This window comes from Saimiri boliviensis, chromosome 1 (assembly GCF_048565385.1).
Source record: "Saimiri boliviensis isolate mSaiBol1 chromosome 1, mSaiBol1.pri, whole genome shotgun sequence".
Lineage (NCBI taxonomy): Eukaryota > Metazoa > Chordata > Mammalia > Primates > Cebidae > Saimiri > Saimiri boliviensis.
In genome coordinates this window covers 281025943-281047255 of record NC_133449.1, presented here as the reverse complement: position 1 = coordinate 281047255, position 21313 = coordinate 281025943, and the positions used below count along the sequence as shown (strand labels likewise).

General features: G+C 36.7%; 1 pseudogene; it reads right to left on the bottom strand.

The window, feature by feature from the left end:
* Positions 1-19443: 19443 nt before the first annotated feature.
* On the bottom strand, positions 19444-20528 carry LOC101030071 (gap junction alpha-1 protein-like; annotated as a pseudogene).
* Between the last annotated feature and the right edge of the window lie 785 nt (positions 20529-21313).

Genomic DNA, 21313 nt, shown 5'->3' with positions numbered 1-21313 from the left:
AGAGAGCAACGTGAGGTGAATAAGAACAAAGGAATCTGTGTTTCGAAACCAATAAGCAAAACAGCAACAATAGCAAATTAAAGCACAACTTTCAAACAAGCAATAAACAAATTTAAAAACCACAAAGGAAACCTCATGTATTTCCAAAAGGAATGGGCTACAACCTTTAGTCATTCTTCATTATGTACTGACATTAGAAATCAGTAACGAAAAGCAGCAGACTCACATCCCAACACAGGCTCACTCCTTTTCAGGTTATAAACCCAAATATTCTAAGCAACCATTTAATTAAAAAATTGTTCTAGAATTACAAAGCTTTTAGAGCTATAACTTAATATAAAATTTCTGAGACCAGCTACACTGTTCGATGAAAATAAAATGAAGAGATCTGAAAACAAATGAGCATTTTCAGTTAAATTCTTGAATATATTTTGCTATAGCCACTTTCTCCTAATTCTCAAAATAGCTGTGAAGAAAATAAAACTACATTAACTGGTAAGTACAATGTGCATAGGAGAGAAGATAGCAGAAGACAAGAGTTATAGAATCTGAAGAGAAGAAAATCGGAATTAAACAATTTGGCAGAGCAGATAAAGCTAATTCCCTTGTTTCTTCTCTGCGCACGTGCACGCGTGCGTATTTGTGTTTGTGTGTGTGTGTGTGTGTGTGTGTGTGTATGTGGTGCATATGTGTGTTTACACTCACAAAACTAATTCACGGAATCCTGTAAAGGTTCAGGGATTGAAAGTACTATGTATGCCTGAAGGTAGTATACTCTTACGGCTGACAAGAGACTTCGTTGAAAGTTTATCTATGGAGCAGCTAGACATTGCAATCTTCATTCCAACACTGAATAGCCAGATAGCCATACTTCTCCTGAAGAAACATGGAAAAATGAAGTTAGAGAAATTGGAGCTGACATTATGTGAATTCAGAGATAACAGGAAAAACTGAAAATGGTTTATAGAATAAACTGAAAGCAAAGAGGTTAGTTAAAATTCTGAAGTTCTTTCATTACTAAACCACCAAAATGTTGGCAGCCAGAGACTTATACAGGTAGGAGTCAAAAAGTTCACTTTCTGAGGAAGCTAAACAACCCACGTAGAAGAAAGGGCTTCCGAAGATGCCCTGGGCCTCATCCCTAGAAGCTGAGAATAAGAAACTTAGAAGATGACACTAAGATTACAAACCTTAAAAAGGAGATTATTTTGGAATATATGAATATACCCAATCTAACTATATGAATCTTTATAAGCAGGGAATGTGGTCTGGCAGGAGCAAAAAAGGTAAAGCGTAAGATAAAATCAGAATGATTATAAAAATTTAATTTAAATTAAAGCATGTAATTGGAAGTGATCCAATAAAAGGCAGGTAACGGAAGTATTATCTTACAGTGAGGCAGACTATTCAACAAGTTGTAACTGACATACAGTGCCTTAAATCAATTATTTTATGTTGTTCTCTTGATTGTTAATGAGCAGAAAAAATAAATAAACATTTGAATAAATATTCTAAATAAAAGTCAGATGACAAAACTAACAAATCTAAAACAAACAACTCAGAGGTACCAAATAAGACATAAACAGAATAGAGAAAGAAGTACAAAAATAGTCTCTACAATTATACGACATGGAATCTCATCTCACAAACAAAAGGAAGAAAATACAAGTATTCATATAAAAATAAAAGTTCTTGGAAATTTAATATATTATGGGACATATTAATAATAAATAAATTAGAATTTTAAATTAAAAAAACAGTAACCAGGAGAAACTAAAAAAATACATCCAAGAACACAAATGGAGAGCTAGAAATCATCACAGAAATCAATATGAGCACTTTTCTGAAATGAAGAAATGAGTTTTTAAAAATTTTTATGTTTTTGAGACAGAGTCTTGCTTGGCCACTCAGGCTGGAGTACAGTGGCGTGATCTCAGCTCATTGCAACGCCCACCTCCCGGGTTCAAGCAATTCTCTGCCTCAGCCTCCTGAGTAGCCGGGATTCCAGGCACCCGCCACCATGTCCAGCTAATTTTTGTATTTTTAGTAGAGATAAGTTTTCACCATCTTGACCAGGCTGGTCTTGAACTCCTAACCTTGTTATCCACCCACTTAAGCCACCCAAACTGCTGAGACTACAGGCATGAGCCACCTCACCTGGATAAAGAAATGATTTTTTTTAGATGGAAAAGGCTCACTGCAAGCATTACACAATCAGTGACAATACACTCACACAGCCTTCTGAAATGGTACAACTGTTTTAAAGAGGAGACCTTCCACAAATCTTCTATGTTTGAAAGATGAAGACAGGACCCTAGTGATAGGCATATTTCTTTTTTTTTTTTTTTTTTTTTTTTCTTTTTTTGAGACGGAGTTTTGCTCTTGTTACCCAGACTGGAGTTCAATGGCATGATCTCGGCTCACCACAACCTCCGCCTCCTGGGTTCAGGCAATTCTCCTGCCTCAGCCTCCTGAGTAGCTGGGACTACAGGCACGTGCCACCATGCCCAGCTAATTTTTTGTGCTTTTAGTAGAGCGAGGTTTCACCATGTTGACCAGGATGGTCTGGTCTCAATCTCTTGACCTCATGATCCACCCGCCTCGGCCTCCCAAAGTACTGGGATTACAGGCTTGAGCCACCGATGGCTCCTATCTTCTCCAATTCCTGGTGCCACACTCATGATTAGGTCACGTTATGTGGGAAAGAAATGAGTGTCACTCTGATTGGGTTGTGTTATATCAACAATGTTAAAGCATTTTTCAGATGTAACTGCTATCTTAAATTAATTCATTTTAAGTTAATCAAAAGGGAGATTATCAGAGTTAGCCTGCCTTTATCAGTTGGAATCGTTCAAAAAGTTTGGAGGTCCTTCTCTGAATTCAGACTCTTTCTCACTGGCCTAGAACAGCAAGCTACCTACTATGAGTCCTACAGCCAGAAGGAAATGGAGTCTCCCAACCATCTGCATGTGTTTGCAGCTAGATTCTTCATGTCTCCCAGTGAGCATGCAGCCAGATTGACTCCTTGATTACATCCCTGTGAGATCCTAAGTAAAGAACCAGCTGGACTATGCTTGGGATTCTGACCCTGGAAACTGAAGTAGTAAATGTAGAATCATGAATCAGAATAGCACTGGCTAGCTCAACATAACCATGTGCAGCTAAAAGAAAATGACAAAAAAAGGTCTTGATGTTAATGTTTATATAAGCATTTAAATATTTTATAGGAGCTACTAGGAGCTGTATTGGGGGATTGAAACTGTAGTGTGTTTTTAAACAGAGCAACTTTTTTTTTTGGCTAAACTACCTGGAGGTGTTTGACTGAATGATAACTGAACCATAGATAATTTTTTACTCTGTCATCTAAATATTTTGTAGAATGAGGCTACAGAAATGAAGTTGATAAATCACTTGCAGCTGTGATGCTAAGACCCCCTGATCAGTGGGAGACAGATAACAGGAAGATGATTTGGATAATTATGCAGGACACAGTGTGAGAGAGAAATGTTTGAGAACGAATGTTGCAACCCAGAATCAGATCTGAGAAGTTACTGATGCTGATTGAACCGACCTATGAAAGGTCATGCGTGTCTATGAAAATGAGTACTGTGGAAAATTTTAGTGCACATCATCTCCTGGCTTTCCTCTCTTTTCATGAACCTTGGAGGAGTAAACCCTCCTGCTCCCACAGCCAACAGTTAAATATTGCTTAATTCTCGCCCACTGGCAACAGTAAAGGATTGTGAGAACAAGTGACTTAGGTCATATCTGAGCTGAAGCACTTAACAGACACTGGGACATCCTCCTGCTCAAACTTGCCTGTTGTGTGTAGCTGAGGAAGCCAAAATGTGTAGCTATGGATTAATGGAACTTCATCAGCTTGGAAAATTGAGTCATCACACACATTACTTGGGACCTGTAATGTTGCTGTAACCTTCGGGAATTTGTACAAGGAAGGAATAAACTTCTGCCGTGTTAAAGCATTGGAATCTTGTGCTTGTTTATACTGCAATAATTTTAATCTGTGTTTACAATATAATGAGAAATGTTTGGAGATTATAGAGTTTAGAGCATTCTTTATGAGATGGGAGTAGGATGTCTTTAAAAGTGGAATTGGTATGGACCTGATACAGTAATATAAGTGGGGCAAGGCTGTAAGCTAAGGACAGCAGAAGGATGATGAATTCAGTTCCAGAGTAACATCTGCAGTAATCAAAAAGTACTTCATTCCATAATGTCAGGTTGTTATTTGTTCATTAAATAAAAATAATAAAAAGAGAATGGACTGAATAGAGACTGTGGTGGGCTGTGTCATGTTCTCCGCAATCGTCCATAATTCTAATCTCCTAGTACTTGTGAATGTTAAGTGACTTTAGGGGATTAAAATTGCAGATGATATTAGGTTGCTCATCAGCTGACTTCAAAAGAGGTTTATCATGGATTATCTCAGTGGGACCAGTGCCATCACAGGATCCTTAAAAGTGAAAGAGGGAGGCAGGAGAGAAGGTAGGTGTAATGTGATGTGGGCAGGACTCCCCTTGACACTCATTGTTGGCTTTCAAAGATGGAGGAGGAAGAGCATGAGCCAAGGATTGCAGGTGGGTTCTGAAAGTTGCAAAAGACAAGGAAATGGTTGCTTTTTGGCAGCTGCTAGAGGAAATGGCAGCTTGATCAACATGTTGATGTTAGCCCAGTAATATTCATGTTGGACTCTTAACCAAGAGAACTGTAAAATAATACATATGTGTATTTATAAACCATTACATTTGTGATCGTTGTTGCAGTAACAATAGGAAAAAATGCAAGCAGTTATACAGGATGAGAGAAAGAATAGTGGAAATACCACCACATGCCACTGGGTAGATACCTCTAGGGCTTAAGGGTACATCCACCTCCCCCCTAGCTGATAGCCAGCAAGAAAACAGACACCTCAGTCTTAGAATAATAAATCCATGCAATTGAACAAAAACTTGAATAGGCTTGAAAGTGGACTCATCCCCAGAGCCTCCAGAAAGTTATGAAGCCCAAACAATAATTTGGTTTAGTATTGAACCTGAAGGAGATGGCCAGGTAAGCCCACAGGAACTTCTGAACTATGGAACTGTTAAATAATTTATTATTTTTTTGTTGCCATTTATGGTTAAATTGTTATGGCAACAATTAAAAAAAAAAAGACAACATGCATAGATTGAATTATTTTATACTTCTCATCTCCTATCCTCAATAGTCAAAAGCATATGAGAACACATGGACACAGGGAGGGGAGCACTACACTCTGGGGTCCGTTGGGGGGAAATGGGGGAGGGACGGGGAGGTGGGGATGTGGGAGGAGATAGCATGGGGAGAAATGACAGATACAGGTGAGGGGAAGGAAGGCAGCAAACCACACCGCCATGTGTGTACCTATGCAACAATCTTGCATGTTCTTCACATGTACCCCCAAACCTAAAATGCAATTTAAAAAAAAAAAAAAACATGTCATTTAAACTAATATTTAGTATTTACATTATTATGCCAATGAAAATACTTCATGAAAGGCCAAATATATAAAAATTCATTTTTATACATATTCTTCTTGGGCTAATGATTGTCTTGTTTATTCTTTATACTCTTTATCATGTAAATATCACTTTCTTTCTTATGCTATTATTACTCTATAGTATTGACTATTCTGTTGTATCAATTTTTCCCATTGTCCCTTCACTTTCTGTCTTCTACTATCTTGTCCCCAGCTAAATTGATTGTTTTCTAAGACATTTGTACATGTGTATTTTGGGAACTTGTGCTGGGTAGGGTTCACTGTATTTGTATAGTTTGTCTTCCTTCTCAGTTAAGTTTTCCTTTTGTTGGAGGATATCTTCTTAAGAAAGTTCTTAGAAATAATTTATTTCAGTCATTTCTTTCCCCAATTATCTTTATAGCTTTTCACCTTTGATTATTTTCCTGCAGACAGAATTCTATTTTAAACAGCATTTTCTGTAAAAGTTGTGAAGATTCTATTCAATTTTCTATCATTCAGCTATGTTGTTGAAAAGTTGAATTTCAATTTCATGCTCATGCCTCCTGTTTAAACTGCTCCACCCCCTACACACACACTATTAGGATTCTCTTTAGTAGGCTGAAACATGAAAATGAGTCTTTATGTATATATTTTAAAAAATCTAAAGTGTCATACCCTTTCTGTCTTATGGATGGAACTGATTTTCACTTTTCTGAAAAGGTGGTGATATTGTTATTTTGGTTTGTGTAGATTTCTCCCGCTGCTTTCATTATCTCTATTTTCTTTTGCTTGTGTTTATAGTTTTTATTTTATGGTTTTTTTTTCTTCTTCATGCTGCATACTTTGCTTCTTATGTGTCCTATTCCTTAGTAGTCTATTTATATTTTAAATTCTTTATGAAAGCTCTAGCTCCCATTTTCTCTATAACCAATTACTTCCCTCTTTTCTCTAACCACAGAGATCTTCTCTTTTCTTTCAAAACCTGGTAAGCAGGCCGATACTTGCATCGTTTGCAGTTCCTATTTATTCTGTCTGGAATTCTCTATCCTGAGATGCCCACAGGAATAATTTCCTCACCTCATTAAAATGAGACCTCCTTTGACCATTCTAATAATAACTGCTTCCTCTCCCCAGAACTCCTGAACCTTCTTAAACAGTTCCAGTTTTTTTTGTTTGTTTGTTTGTTTTTGTGTTTTTTTTTTTCCTTTGTTCATAGCACTTACTACTGGGTAATTTTTGCATCTGTATGTCTGTTTATTCTTGGTCATCCCAAACTAGGATATAAATATCTTAAGAGATGTGATCTTTCTCACTGACTATTGCTCATTTATCCCAATCAGTAAGAACAGTCACTGGACCATGATATTTGCATACTAGGTGTTCATTTAACTAATGAATGAATAAACGCATGTGTTCGAAGCGAACCACTAACATTACTTAATGGAATATCTTTATATATATGGGTAAGCTTGTAACTTTATGCAATGCTGACTGGGCAAAGGGAGACTCAAACGTCAGTGGATGGAGTCTTCTCTCCATTGTCCTTTAGGGTTTTCAGGCAAGCCTCATTGGGTTCCCATTAGGCCTGAGGAAAGAGAGGCAATCTTACGACAAAAACTGAGGATGTGATGCGGTTACAGCTAAATGCCCAACTGGTTGCTCAATATCAATCAGCTTCTTCCTGGTACATATTCATCTTGCCAGTCCTTTTTGTAGAGGTCTGTGTCCGGGGGGGGCAGTCCCTGGTGATCATGACACAGATGCCCCATTGACATGCTGAACATTTCCCTCCTGCACGTGACCCTACCCGGCTCTAGAGCATCAATCTGTCAAGATGTAGGTGACAATCACCGCCTTTATTTTCTGGTTTGACCTGGGCACACACGTTGTGCAGTGAAGAGTCGTGTGATACGTAAATTAAGGCTCATCTATTTGCCTTTCCACCTTCAGAACTCTCTCTTGTTTTTGTCTGCATGAATCTGTATCTTCCACTCATATTTACTTTTCATTTGTAAAGTCTTAGTGCAAAGAAAAAATATACCTAGGAATTAAATGCACTTGTCTAATTTGAATCTAATTATTATATTTTCACTAATTATTGTTTTTATTCTAAGATATCTAGTGTATCTGAAAGCTACTTATTATTGTTACCTTTTTTCTGATTTATAACATTTTAACTTATGAAATTTCATGGTATCTTCTGTTTACAGAGGATTCTTACTTCCAACATCATCAAAACTCACGTTAAATGATATTTGAATATCCATGTTTTTTAAACTTGATATAATGCTTTGAAGAAATACTAATACAAATTTTAAAAACAGGTTTTCATTAAAAGTCACCTGAACTTAAATGGCCTGGTTTTTTAAAAAAAAAAAAAAAAAAAAAAAAAAAACCCAGCAAACTCAGAGAACTTTTAGGTCTAATTACATGCTTTTAAATAAAATTACAAAGTAAGTGAGAACTGATAGATTTAATTTATTTTATTATACTAATTAGATAGTCTTGATTTTCACTAGATAAAAACTGAAATTGAGATACAGATTGCTTTCAAAGGAGGTATAGAATAAAAAAAAAGCTAGGACTATGAAAATAGTCTAATGATGATGTTTAAAATATAACTAAATTTGCCTGAGGAAGTTAGGAAAAGTTGTTATTTGGAGGTACTAGATAGAATAATAATAATTAATTTTTAATCTCACAAAGGGCACAAAGTTTCAAAATGACTTTGACAGATTTCTGTAATTACATGAAACAAATGAGGTGTTATTCTTTTACAGTATTGCTATTATCCCTCTAAAGCTCTTGTTCAAAGGCTCACAGAAAGCACGGTATAGCAGGATCGGATGATAATTACATCACTCTTTTCAATAATTTCATATTCCAAAATGTAAGGTCTCTATTATTGAGTGTTCTTTAGTTTTTTTCTTTTTGAAAAAAAAAAAAATCACAAAGCTTGGCTTGTTTACGATGATAATCCTTCGCTTTTAGCAACAATGGTTTTAATTTTGGGAACAGTAATTGTCTAGAACCTAACAAAACAGCAAATCACAAGAATTAAATATGCTAGAAGTAGAACCTATTTATTTTAACTGAATGAACATATCCACTTCGGTTTCTGGCTGTGAATGTATCGAAGCCAAAGCACTCTGCTTCAGTTCCTTCTGACTTGCTGCAATGATTTATGTGTATGCTAACACTAATTCATGTCCCAAAGTGGCAACTTGAAAGACTGCAAATGTTGCCCAGGTGGCTCATTATCAGAGAAGTTATTGAAATACAGGAAGTTCAGTATTCAATGGGTGGTACCGGTAGGTCAAACACAATTCATCACACCTGATAAAAATGTCCTTGGCTAGATCTAGCTGTATTTGTAACATTTTCAAATGAATTACATATTCCAGTAAAGACAGATTGAAGGAGCGGTTCCTCTGCTTTTGACCTTGATTCTCTACTGACTTACATGTCATTTGGTGGGTTTACTGTACTCTCTCCTTTATTTCAGATAAAAAAAAAATGTTGTCTTGTAAAATTTTCAATACATTTCTAAAAATTTTTTTGTAATCATCAAACAATTATCAATCTTGAGGTGAATCTATGAGGGAGGTTTCGGGATGAAATGATGAGGTAAAAATTTCTTGTAAATAGTTGTTCACTTTGCTTCTGCAATTTCAGCAGTGAAAAGCAATTTTGGGTCATGGCTGTGTGTTCATTAATTGAAAAGAGGGTGTTATTTGAATGCACCTTCATGAGAAAACACAATATCAGTATTAGGAGACATCTATGCATGATATTTAAAAACTTAAATGAAAAAAATATTTCATAACTAGCAATTCTCAGAAATTATTCAATTCCTCTGTTTATAAGCCATGAAGAACCATTCTAGCAGTGACAGTCTTAATTCCATTCAAGTGTAAATGTTAATCAGTTTCCAGTTTGGTGATTGCAGAGTGTGACAAGCAATTATTTTCTTGGGACCAAAAGGAGACCGTTTTCTGCTTATGGCTGAAACATATGGCTGGGGCAATATGGAAAACAGAATTTTAAGATAAACCTCAGGATCCTGTCCCTGGTATATATATCCTACTTTTGACTGTAAATGGGGACCGTAATTATGATGCTATAGTCATTCTGTTCATTGTTACCTAAGACATTATTTCAGGTAACCACAGAGAGCTATTTTTCAGCTGGTTTTGGGGAAGTGAGCTGCCATGTGCGAGGCCACATGGCAAAGGCCTATTGGGGACCACCAGGAGCTGAGAGCATCCTCTGGACTACAGGGAAAAAGAAAATGGTGATCTCAGCCCTATAGCCAGAAGGAATTGAATCCTGTCAACAGTGATGTGAGTCTGAACAAAAACCCCAAGCTCTAGACGAAAAGATAGCCCACTTGACATCTGAACTTTAACTGTGTGAGACCTTGAATGAAGAAGGAGCTAAAATGTTCTAGACTTCTGATGCATAGAAACTGTGAGATTATAAGTGTATGCTTTTTAAAGCTGCAACGTGTGGTAATTTGTTACTCAACAATAGAAAATTGGTACATCTCATCTAGTAACTGAAAAACATAGGTTTAAGCAGAAACATTTTTTTTTCACAATGTTTTTATTCAGTTTACGAACAGTTTAAGACTCTGTATCTTCTCAGATAAGTTGATGAATAAATGCATAACTCTATTACAGGGAGGTTAAAGGAAGGATTGTATTTTAAAGTCCACCATCATAAATGTGTATTAGCATAATATATAGCACAGCAAAATTATTTTTACACATTTTAATACAATTTGTAAAGGCTCATTGACCAAAATACTTTAACTGGATGCTGCAATTAAAATAATTTGCAGATTTTGATTGATTTAAAGCTACAGTAATGCAAGGTCATTAATTCTTGTAATTATGCTCAATGCCATCATTTATTGCAAGAGAGAATACATATAGCACATGACTGTATGCAATTATTATTTAAATTACTATAAAGAACATTTCACCAATGAAATACTGATGTTTTATATTGCTTATACGAAGAATAGGGTAACAAAAGTAATCTGCAACATGAGATAAATCCAGAAGTCATAAATATTAAATATTGCTGGATTTAAATTTTGTTTAAATTTAAAACAAAATTTGCCTTTTTTTATATATAACGCTAGAAGGAACAGACTTAGGTTTTATCAGTGATAACATTGTTAAAGTTATTACATCAACTAGAACGGAAGAAGAGCATAGTCCAGCTGAAGAAAGAGCCGAAATATACATTTAGAACTAGATAGTCACATATTTTGAGAAAAAGTTTTATTCAGTTTGCTTTACATAGCTAATAGCTAACAATAATGCTAATACATGCATGAAAATACTTCATTCTGAAATTACGAGCATTGTTCAGATAACGTATGAAAGGAGTTCCCCGTTCCTCCAACAGATCTCCAGAAAAGGAAAGATATAACAAGACTTAGGCAAGTACTTTTTTCATTATGTAAGAATGTAATGCAAAGCAACATTTGTGAGAGAAGTGTAAGTGCTAATACAATATAAGAAACACCTTTACATATATTTCTGTTTAACAAACATGCCATTTCTCAAAGCATACTTCCAGCCATCCTCTTAACTCACTATATCTAAAACTTGTGCTGCTTTTTTTGTTAGTTTGTTTGTTTGAGATGGAGTCTCTCTCTCTGTCATCCAGGATGGAATCTGTGGCACCATCTCAGCTCACTGAAACCTACGCCTCCAGGTTCAAGTGATTCTTGTGCCTTAGACTCCTGAGGAGGGGAGCTACAGGCACCCGCCACCACACCTGGCTGATTTTTGTATTTTTAATAGAGATGAGGTTTCACCATTTGGCCAGGCTGGTGTGAAACTCCTGGCCTCAAGTGATCTTCCTGCTTTGACTTCCCAAAGTGCTGTGATTAAAGACATGAGCCACCACACCCAGCCTATGCTGCTTTTTTACAAAAAATAAATTTACTCTCTAAGGCTGTGTCCTTATGCATATACTTGTACTTAATATGAATGGATAATAATACATTTTATACAAACATTTCCACCAAAGTTGGTAAAATAACAAGGAATAAAAGCAAGTGGGAATTAGTTAAAATATTTAGCAAAATTTATAACTGACTAAGGATCCTTTCTGCAGTAGCATTCTGCATGTCTCGAGAGCAATGAGGTCAGATCCTTGAAGCTCCACCTTTCTATCTTGGATAGAGTTTGCTATTCAGTCAAAGTTTGCCTCTCTCTCTGCTTCATCAGCTTCTCATTTATTTACAATTGATTAACTGGGGGAAAAATAATTTCTTTATCAAGGGCAATAAGTTGAATTAGGTGACTGCCAAGCTTGTTTGGGTTGGGTGGTGCATTGCTACTCTGTTTTAAAAATAACTATTCATGATTCAATCTTGGGTTTTAATTTTCAGCTTACCTTTTAAAATGCAACCATATTTTCAAGCTCATTGAAGTAGGCAAGAGGAAAGATCATCACAATGTCACCATCCATGTTACCTATAAATATAATAAAATTTTTATTAATTTCATCTATAAGTATTATCTAGGTGTAGACAATTGGCCAAATTATTAGTTATATTGACATAAAGTCACGATTCTTGTCTTTGAGACATAATATAGAGTATGAATTAGTAAATGTGTCATCTGAGCCAAATCCAGCCCAGTGCCTGTTTTTATAAATAATGTTATTGGAACACATCCATGTTCAATCAGTGACACATCCATGGCTGCTTTTATGCTACCATGACAAGTTCAGTAGCTAGGACAGAGATCGCAAAGCCTAACAGATTTACTAACTGACCCTTTACAGAAAGTTTTCTGACCCCTGACAAAGAAGAAAAGATGAGTCAAGTCAACAACCAATATTAAAATGATCTAATGTATTTGTATTTGTTGGGGGTCTAACTTTTTCACACAACTATTATAATGCTCTAAATTATCTTCCAATAAATCACTGATACTTGAATTCCCATCCCTTTGTTTTGATTTTGGGTAAATCAATACAAAGACGAGTGGTACTAGAAGTGGATACCTAGAAGGCAGAGTCTCATAATGGGTTTCTAGTACCGAATTGTCCTCTGGCTATTTATGGTGGTAAGTAAAGGAGTGAGAATTCTTAGCATAACAAAACGTGCTAAGTCCTAAGACCTCCACAGGTTGTGGATGTGGATGGAGTTTCATACAAGCAGCTTAGTGCTTGAGCGGTACTGTAAAAATGGCAATTATAGTATTAGGGATGTTGAGGAGATAATATGAACACTCTAGTTCAAAGTAGTGAAATAATAGAAAATAAAATAAAAGGGGCCTGGCACAGTGGCTCACGCCTGTAATCCCAGCACTTTGGGAGGCCGAGCAGATCAGGAGGTCAAGCGATTGAGACCATCCTGACCAACAAGGTGAAACCCCGTCTCTACTAAAAACACAAGAATTAGCCAGGCGTGATTGTGCGTGCCTTTAGTACCAGCTTCTCAGAAGGCTGAGGCAGGGGAATCATCGCTTGAACCCGGGAGGCGGAGGTTGCAGTGAGCTGAGATCATGCCGTTGCACTACCACCCGGCAACAGAGCGAGACTCGGTCCCCGCCCCCACCCCCCCAAAAAAGACAGACTTAGGTAAGCCAAGTATCAACTCAGAGAATGCTGATACTCTGTTGAAAGAGAGCTTCATCTTACAAATCAGCCCCTTATAAAAATAAGTAAATCCTTAGCCTTGAGGAATATATTGAAGCATCTAGTGGGGAGTAACCGTGATCTCCAAAGCCCCAGACAGCATGTGTTACAGCGCAAGGGCCCGGGTGGGAGGAAAGTGAATCATAGGGGAGGCTTTTCCCCGTGCTGTTCTCGCGATGGTGAGTGAGTCTCACGAGATCTCATTTTATAAAGCGTCCTTTCCCTGCACAGGCTGCCTCCTGCCGCCATGTTAACATTCTTGGCTCCTGCTTTGCCGGCTTCTGCTATGATTATGAGGCCTCCTCAGCCACGTGGAACTGTGAGTCCATTAAACCTCTTTTTCTTTATAAGTTACCCAGTTTCAGATATGTTGTCATTAGCAGCTTGAGAATGAACTAATACACTAACTTTCTCAGTGATCCTCTTACTTACTGTAAAATCAACACCGAGACAAAAAATATGCCAAATTGCAGGGTCTTTATTGCGTCTCTCGAACCCATGGCCCCGAAAGGAGGGTGTCAAGACCTTTCATGCCCGTAAACCACCTCGGGGGTGAGTGTGAGGGGTGGGGGCTGGGGTGAGGGGCTTTAGCCATTCCAAGGGCCAGTGGACTTTGGACATTCAGTAAATCACCTCCTGGGCGGAGATGAGGGTGAGGAGCTTCGGACATTCCGATTGGTGCGTAAGTGGTTTACAGAAGTCAAGATTAGCATTAGTTTACACATTGCCTGGGTGCGGTGGAAATTACAGACCTTAGTTACTTATTACAAGTCGCAGGGGCCAAGATGGCATGAGTTTGCACTGCTTGCCTTTCACATCAGGGTTACAGAGAGCAGTTTCAACAGAAAGCTGAGGTATGGTTGAGGTATGCAGTTTTATGGGGCTTTTACCATGTCACATAGTTATAAAACTACCTCTTCTGTTCTGAAGACACAAAGATAGGATAATATTTACTATTCCTTGGCATAAGACAAGTGAAAAAATACAGATGGCCTAATAGTCTCTATCTGCCTAGAAAATTCTCTGTTGTTTTGATGGAATTGAATTTGATATTGCGTTCTGGTGCCTATTCCTTTCACAATGTCGTTAAATAAAGTCTTTTCCCTGTGCAATTTTTGTTTTGACAAATCTTAGAAAAATTAATAGTTAACAGTAAATTAGGTGGAGATGCTGGAAAATCTGAAGCAAAATATTGAGAATGGGTTTTAAAGGCTACATAGCTACGCTAAAATGGATTATGTAAGAACAGAGAATCTACCATTTAACTATGTCCCTGAAGAGAGCTTAGGAGAGAGTCCCTTCACTAAAGTTATAAGATATATGTCATGCCACAACCATCAGGATTTCAGATAAAGCAGGAGAAGTAAATTTCCCCCAAACTCAGTCTACTGTCATCAGAGGTGCAGAAAATATATATTGGCTATGAAATACAATTGATGTTCATCACATATAATCCTAATTTATTTTATCTTGCCTTTTTCGTATTCCAGTAGACTCCATTTAAATATTTCACATTGAAAGAAGCTATGAATAAAAACATAAAATTAATTTTATTTTTCATATTTATAATCCATTTACTTCTAAATGGGATGTTGCTACTTAATACATTTTTTTTACAAGATATAGCTGGGCTTGGTGGCTCATGCCTGTAATCCCAGCACTTTAGGAGGCCAAGATGGGTGGATCAGGAGGTTAGGAGATCCAGACCATCCTGGCCAACATGGTAAAACCATGTCTCTACTAAAATACAAAAAATTAGCCATCCATGGTGGTGCACACCTGTAGTCCCAGCTACTCAGGAGGCTGAGGCAGGGGAATTGATTGAACCCAGGAGTCGGAGATTGCAGTGAGCTGAGATCACACCACTGCACTTCAGCCTGGCTGCAGAGTGAGACTCCATCTTAAAAACAAACAAACAAACAAAATGCAAACACAGATATCATTAAATTGTTTAAAAAATTAAGGACAAAATTAAAATACATGGAATGAAAAAGGCACCTATGCCAGAGATAAAATTTCTACTTAAAATTAGTTGTTAGTACACTAATGGACAACAACAAAGAGATTAAAATTGGATATGTTGCTCTTGTTATCCAAAGTAGAAAGCCCATTCTGTTCTGTGGATCAGTGTCTTCATTTTCTATCACTATTGTAGCAAAGAGTGACAAATTTCATTGTATAGAGCAACACAAACATATTTTCTTAAAATTATGTCGGCCAGAAATCTTGGTGGGCTCAACTGGTTTCCCTTTTCCAAATCTCACAGGACTAAAATCAAGGCATCAGTTGGCCTGGGTTCTTATTTCAAATCTTTGAGAGAGACTCTTCATCCAAAATCATTCACGTTATTGGCAAAATTTAGTTTCTTGCAAGCTTTCTGGCAAAAGTTCCTGTGGTATCCTGGCTGGCTACTGGCTTGGAGACCAGGCTGATTTAGACCACCTGCATTCCTGACCTAGCTGCTTTAGACCAGCTGATCATCCTTTCATTCTTCAAATAAGCAAGGTACGTTAAGTTCTTAAGCTTTAAGTCTCTCTTACATCTCTTTTACCAAATTTCTTCTGCTCTAGCTGGAGATAGCTATCAGCTTTTAAAGGTTCCTATGACTATATTGGTTCCACTCATGAATTTCAAATTAATCTTTTAATTTTCAGATCTTCAACCTTAACTACATCTGCAACATTCCTCTGTTCAATAAATATTATGTATTCACAGTTTCCAGGAATTAGGGAGTAGATATCTTTTAGGGGACATTCTCACTACCACAGGGAGAAACTTAGAATGTCAAGTTCACCTGGTACTGAAATATTACCAAACACACAAGCACATCCTTTTCTAATATGACTTAAGTGGGGTCATGGTAATAAATTTAATAATAATATTAAGCAATAATGTCCTTAATACTCCTGAAATTATTTGAGCATACGTCATTTCCTTTGGCAGTTGTAACTTCCCAAGCAATCTGGTTTCATAACACTAAAATGTTTTACCCAGACAAGGGTAATGTAGTTGCTTCTAGAAGTAGATTGTCTCAAGATGTGTTGATATTGTACATTCTGTAGACAATAGTTCTGAGATAATATTTTCTGACTTTTGATAGAGACTAAAATTAGGTAGTTTTTTTAAAAAATTATTTAATTAGGTCCTGGGATTCTGGTAATTCTATATTGTCAATTGAGAAATTTGTTCACTTAGCAATTAGATAAACAGAAGATGAGCTTGAGCACCAATTGCTTTTCTCTTCCTCTATCACTAAGATTCATTTGGTAGGTAAAATCCCTCAAATATCAGGTGAACTCAAAAGATGTCCTTTTTATTTAAACTGGTTTCATAAATTCATGTATATCAAGTGCTTGGAAATTAGCTAATATTTGCTTTAATATGATGAAGATGCCTCATTTTCATTCTTTCTAAATGTACTTCAGTTGCTGAGAGAATTTTAGTATGCTGAGTGATAGTTATGGCCTTTTGGTAAATCACGCATATACTGAATGTAATGATAATAATCCCTACCCAGCAGGTATTTCTAACTGAATACAAACAAAATTAACTGTGTGCAAATGTTCATATAATTATGGTTTGACTGTATGTGAGATAAGACACTTTATTTTCTTTATTGTCAATAGGCAGGTTGCAGACTAATTTAGTGATTTCAAAGACAGAAACAACTAATTTTCTAAGTGTAAAAAAACTAAATCAATGTTTGAAGCAACTAAACAACTCAATCAATATTTTGAGTTACACATTTTAAAAGAAAATCTTTACTTTTACATTCTTATTTTCTTTTATGCAATAATAACAGGTTTGGAAATATTGTTTCCTCTTCTTAAATATACACAGTAATCCATATTTTGGTAGTCTGTTCATCTTAAAAATAGTAAAAGAATCCAGTATTTATTTTGAAGACATTGCATATGCATATAGTTATATAAATATTATGTAAATATGTATTCTTTTTCAATATTTTCAGATACTCTAAATCTCATGACTCATAGAATAAAATTGAAAATGAAAGCTCTTGACCAATATGACTTGTTATTTCTATTTGCAAATTTGTAAATGGGAAGACCTCTCAAATGCTTATCAGCTCGAGAAATAAATAAATACAGAATATCGAGCTCCTGTAGCCCCATGTCCAACCCCCAATGAGCTGCCATCTGTTACTCTCTATAAACTAGATGTTTGTGTTTTATAAAATAAATGGTGGAAAGAAACCAAAAACAGTAATTGAAACAGCTTAGAGTCTCATCTCCACCACTGACAAATGGGCTTCCTTTTTCCCTTTTCTCAAAGCAAATAGCAAAGTATCCTCCAGAGACTTGTGCTAAATGCTGCTTCTGGTCATATATTGCTTGCTGTGTAAGGAACAACTGCAGTGGAGCAACATTATTTGCAGATGTTATTTTATGGTCTAAAGTATTCCTTTCTTATTAATTTGTGCTAAGTCAAATTTGCACTGAAATACAGACATTTAGGTTTTTTTTTTTAATACTAAATTAAAACTTTATTGAATAAAGAACACTCTCCAGAACACATGCTCTGATGATGGGCTAGGGCTCCATTACATGCAATGAAGCTGAACCTGACAGTCGTTTAACATGAAATGTCAAACAAATTAGTGTTTTTCATTGTACAAAACTGTTTATGTAGCTGACATGCAAGAAGAAAAGTGTCATACTCAGCATTTCACTAATTGTTTGTGATGAGTTTTAAAAATGGCATTTGTAATCCCAGCTACACAGGAGGCTGTAATCTCAGTTACTCAGGAGGCTGAGGCAGGAGAATTGCCTGAACCCAGGAGGCAGACGTTGCGGTAAGCCGAGATTGTGCCATTGCACTCCATCCTGGGTAACAAGAGTGAAACTCTGTCTCAAAAAAAAAAAAAAAAATGGCATTTGGAGAAACTGGTAGATGTCTTCAGCATATAGTTCAAATAAATTAGTTATATGTGTACTACTGGATCCTCTTTCAACCTCTCTTGCATTCCAGATAAAATCTTAGTGCAAACATCAAAGTTGCTGGGCACCCCAGAAGACTGTCAAACTCATAATAGAAGTTCTGAATTACTGTGTATTAAGTAGGGAAAACCCAAGAATACCAGTTACTGCAAAATTCATTTAGGCACAGTTAATAGTCCACTCTCAGCATTTTTTCTGTGTCTCTCACAATAATAACTAAAGCCTGTTTACAGTACTAAAATTCTATCATTCAAGTATCAATGATTACATTTCAGAAAAAGAAAATCATTCATTTCAGTAATAGCATTATATTAGGATATAATAGTTATATCCTAAAAAAAAGAATGAATCATAATTAAGAAAACCAGTATCCATAATAGGATACATAGGCAAAAACATTTAAAAAAATTCTTTATTTGTCACAGCAGGAATTAAATAAGGTAAACACCATATTGGCCCAAACCACAAAAATCCATGAGAAAGGTTCAAATTTGAACACTGTATGTGCATTATTTTCAAATCTATGTTTGTGACTTGATACTGAATCTGCTTGTAACAATGCATGACAAACAAAACATACTCTTCCACACACATACACATACAAGTGATTTCTAAACATTAAGCGTGGCTGGATTCCCTGACTCTGGCTCAAAAAAAAAAAAAATGTTAATTGACATCCCAACTGTCTTAAAAATGTTTACAGAAACCATTAAATCAATGTGAATAGTGGCTGAGGAATGATGAAAAAGTGATGGTAATGATGTGGTGCAAGTGGATGGAAAAAGAAGGTAGGTGTAACACTGACATTGGCAAATACATGGAAAATATTATTCTGTGGGCCTTGTATGAATTTTAAACTGATACCAAGAATAAAAAAGAAAATAGTAGCACAAGTCCATTGACACCTGGAGGGTCAGGCCTAGAAAGCTTACCTTCAACGTACAAATATTAATAATAGAATGTTTTAGCAGGGACTTTAGGACAAACCTCTTTCTCTTGTTGAAAAGACCTAAGATGTTCAGGAAGTATTTATTCCTGGCCAAAATTATTTCAGTTTCTTCGTAAAACAAAACTATTTAGTCACAATTGCCACCCACTCATTCACATACACAGAACCATTCTTACGGGTGTTTGCCGAGAGAAAAAGCCCTTATCTGTGTATCACCTAATGGAACTCTTATTTATAACCTAAGTTAAATTTGAGTCCACTACTTTAAATACTAACATGCACCTCTCTTACCCACACCTCCTCCACCCATCTACCCCAGACACCCTCAATGAACGTAGGTATTCTAATGTTTTTATGTTTTGAGCCTCATGAATAAGGCTGTTGAGTACCACCTCCACTGGATCAAAATGAACACCTGGTGCACTTTCTACAGCACCTTTTTTCTTCTCCACAATTGAATGGAATCTTGATGCTTTCAAGCCTGTATCTAGATCTCCAGACCATCAGGCTGAGATTTGCTGCTGGTGTGACTGGTGGCTCTGCTTGAAGTTTGCTGGTTCACAATGGCTAGTGGCTGTAGTTTGTGTCCAGCAGCTAGTTTTTTAGAATTCTTATTATCATTGGGGAAATCAAAAGGCTGTGCATGGGAGTTGGAGATGGTGCTTCCCACCTGCCCCATTTGGTTTTGTTCTGCACTGTAATTAGCCCAGTTTTGCTCACTTGCTTGCTTGTTGTAATTGCTGCAAGAAGAATGGTTTCTGTTGCCAGCAACCAGCTTGGACATAGGAGGAGATGTGGGTGAGAGGGGAGAGGTTGGTGAGGAGCAGCCATTGAAATAAACATATTTTGGAGACCCACAGTTTTTGGCGGGGCTCAGTGGGCCAGTGGTGGCATGATAAGGGTCACTGTTTTCCTTAAACTGATCTTTAATACCTTTGAGGAAACATAGAAGAGTTCAATGATATTCAAGGCAAGAGACACCAAGGACACTACCAGCATGAAGATGATGAAGATGGTTTTTCTCCGTGAGGCAAGAGAGGAAGCAGTCCACCTGATGTGGGCAGGCATCTCTTTTGCAAGTGTAAACGGCCCTCATGCTGAATCCATAGATGTACCACTGGATCAGCAAGAAGGCCACCTGGAAGACAGACTTGAAGAGGATATTGATGATGTAGGTTCGCAGCAACCCTCCTCGAATTTTCACCTTGCCATGCTCTTCAATACCATACTTCAAATTCTTGATCTCAATCTGCTTCAAGTGCATCTCCACATTGACACCATCAGTTTGGGCAGCCTTGAGTTCCTCCTCTTTCTTGATCAGTTTCTCTTCCTTTCATGTCACATGGAACACATGAGTCAGGTACAACAGTGTGGGTACAGACACAAATTCGATCGGCAGGACCCAGAAGCGTGCATGAGAGATGGGGAAAGACCTGTCGTAGCAGACATTTAGTATTTTTAAGAATATCGAGGTGTGGAAGCAGGATATTTATCACAATTATTTTTGTTAATAAAATAATAGTATTTGTTTTAGTTCTTATCTATAACTTTTTTAAAGTATCATGGAAGCATGAGTAAAGTTAAAAATTTGAGTAACAATTTTCAGAAATTAAACTATATTTAGGTACATGAAAACCAAAATTTGCACTTAAAGTGAAAGATATCGTTTGGATTATCTAGTTTTGATATGAAGAAAGCGAGCTGAGCCAGGCTGCCACTTACTTGAGCTACTCTTTGTAGGTCTCAGGTTCACATTCAAAAGTGTCCTTCACAACTACTGGGTACAGTTGTCTCTATTTAACCATACATAAATGAGAGTTAAAAAAAGCACAAGATTTAATAAATCAGTATACCGAGTCATGTGTTGCAATGAACTGCATATAATAAATTAGTTGAAATATGCAATGCACACATAAGGATATATAGAATGTACATAAAACATGTGTACCATATATATACATTCATATATATGTTATTACAGCAATATTTGGGGCTATATTCCAATTGGTTTTCCCTTATACATTTGAGGAACTCTTTAGTCAGCATGTGGCTCTCTCATGAAGTCTCCCTGTCTTCTTTCACCTACCACTCTCTTTTGCATTCACCTGGCCCAGAGCCTGTGCTCATCCTGTAAGTAATTATTTCATTCATGCACTCTTTATCCCAGAGCTTTTTTTTTTTTTTTATTGTGCAGAGTTTTCACACTACCTACAATTTCTAGAATGTTCTCTACAAAGC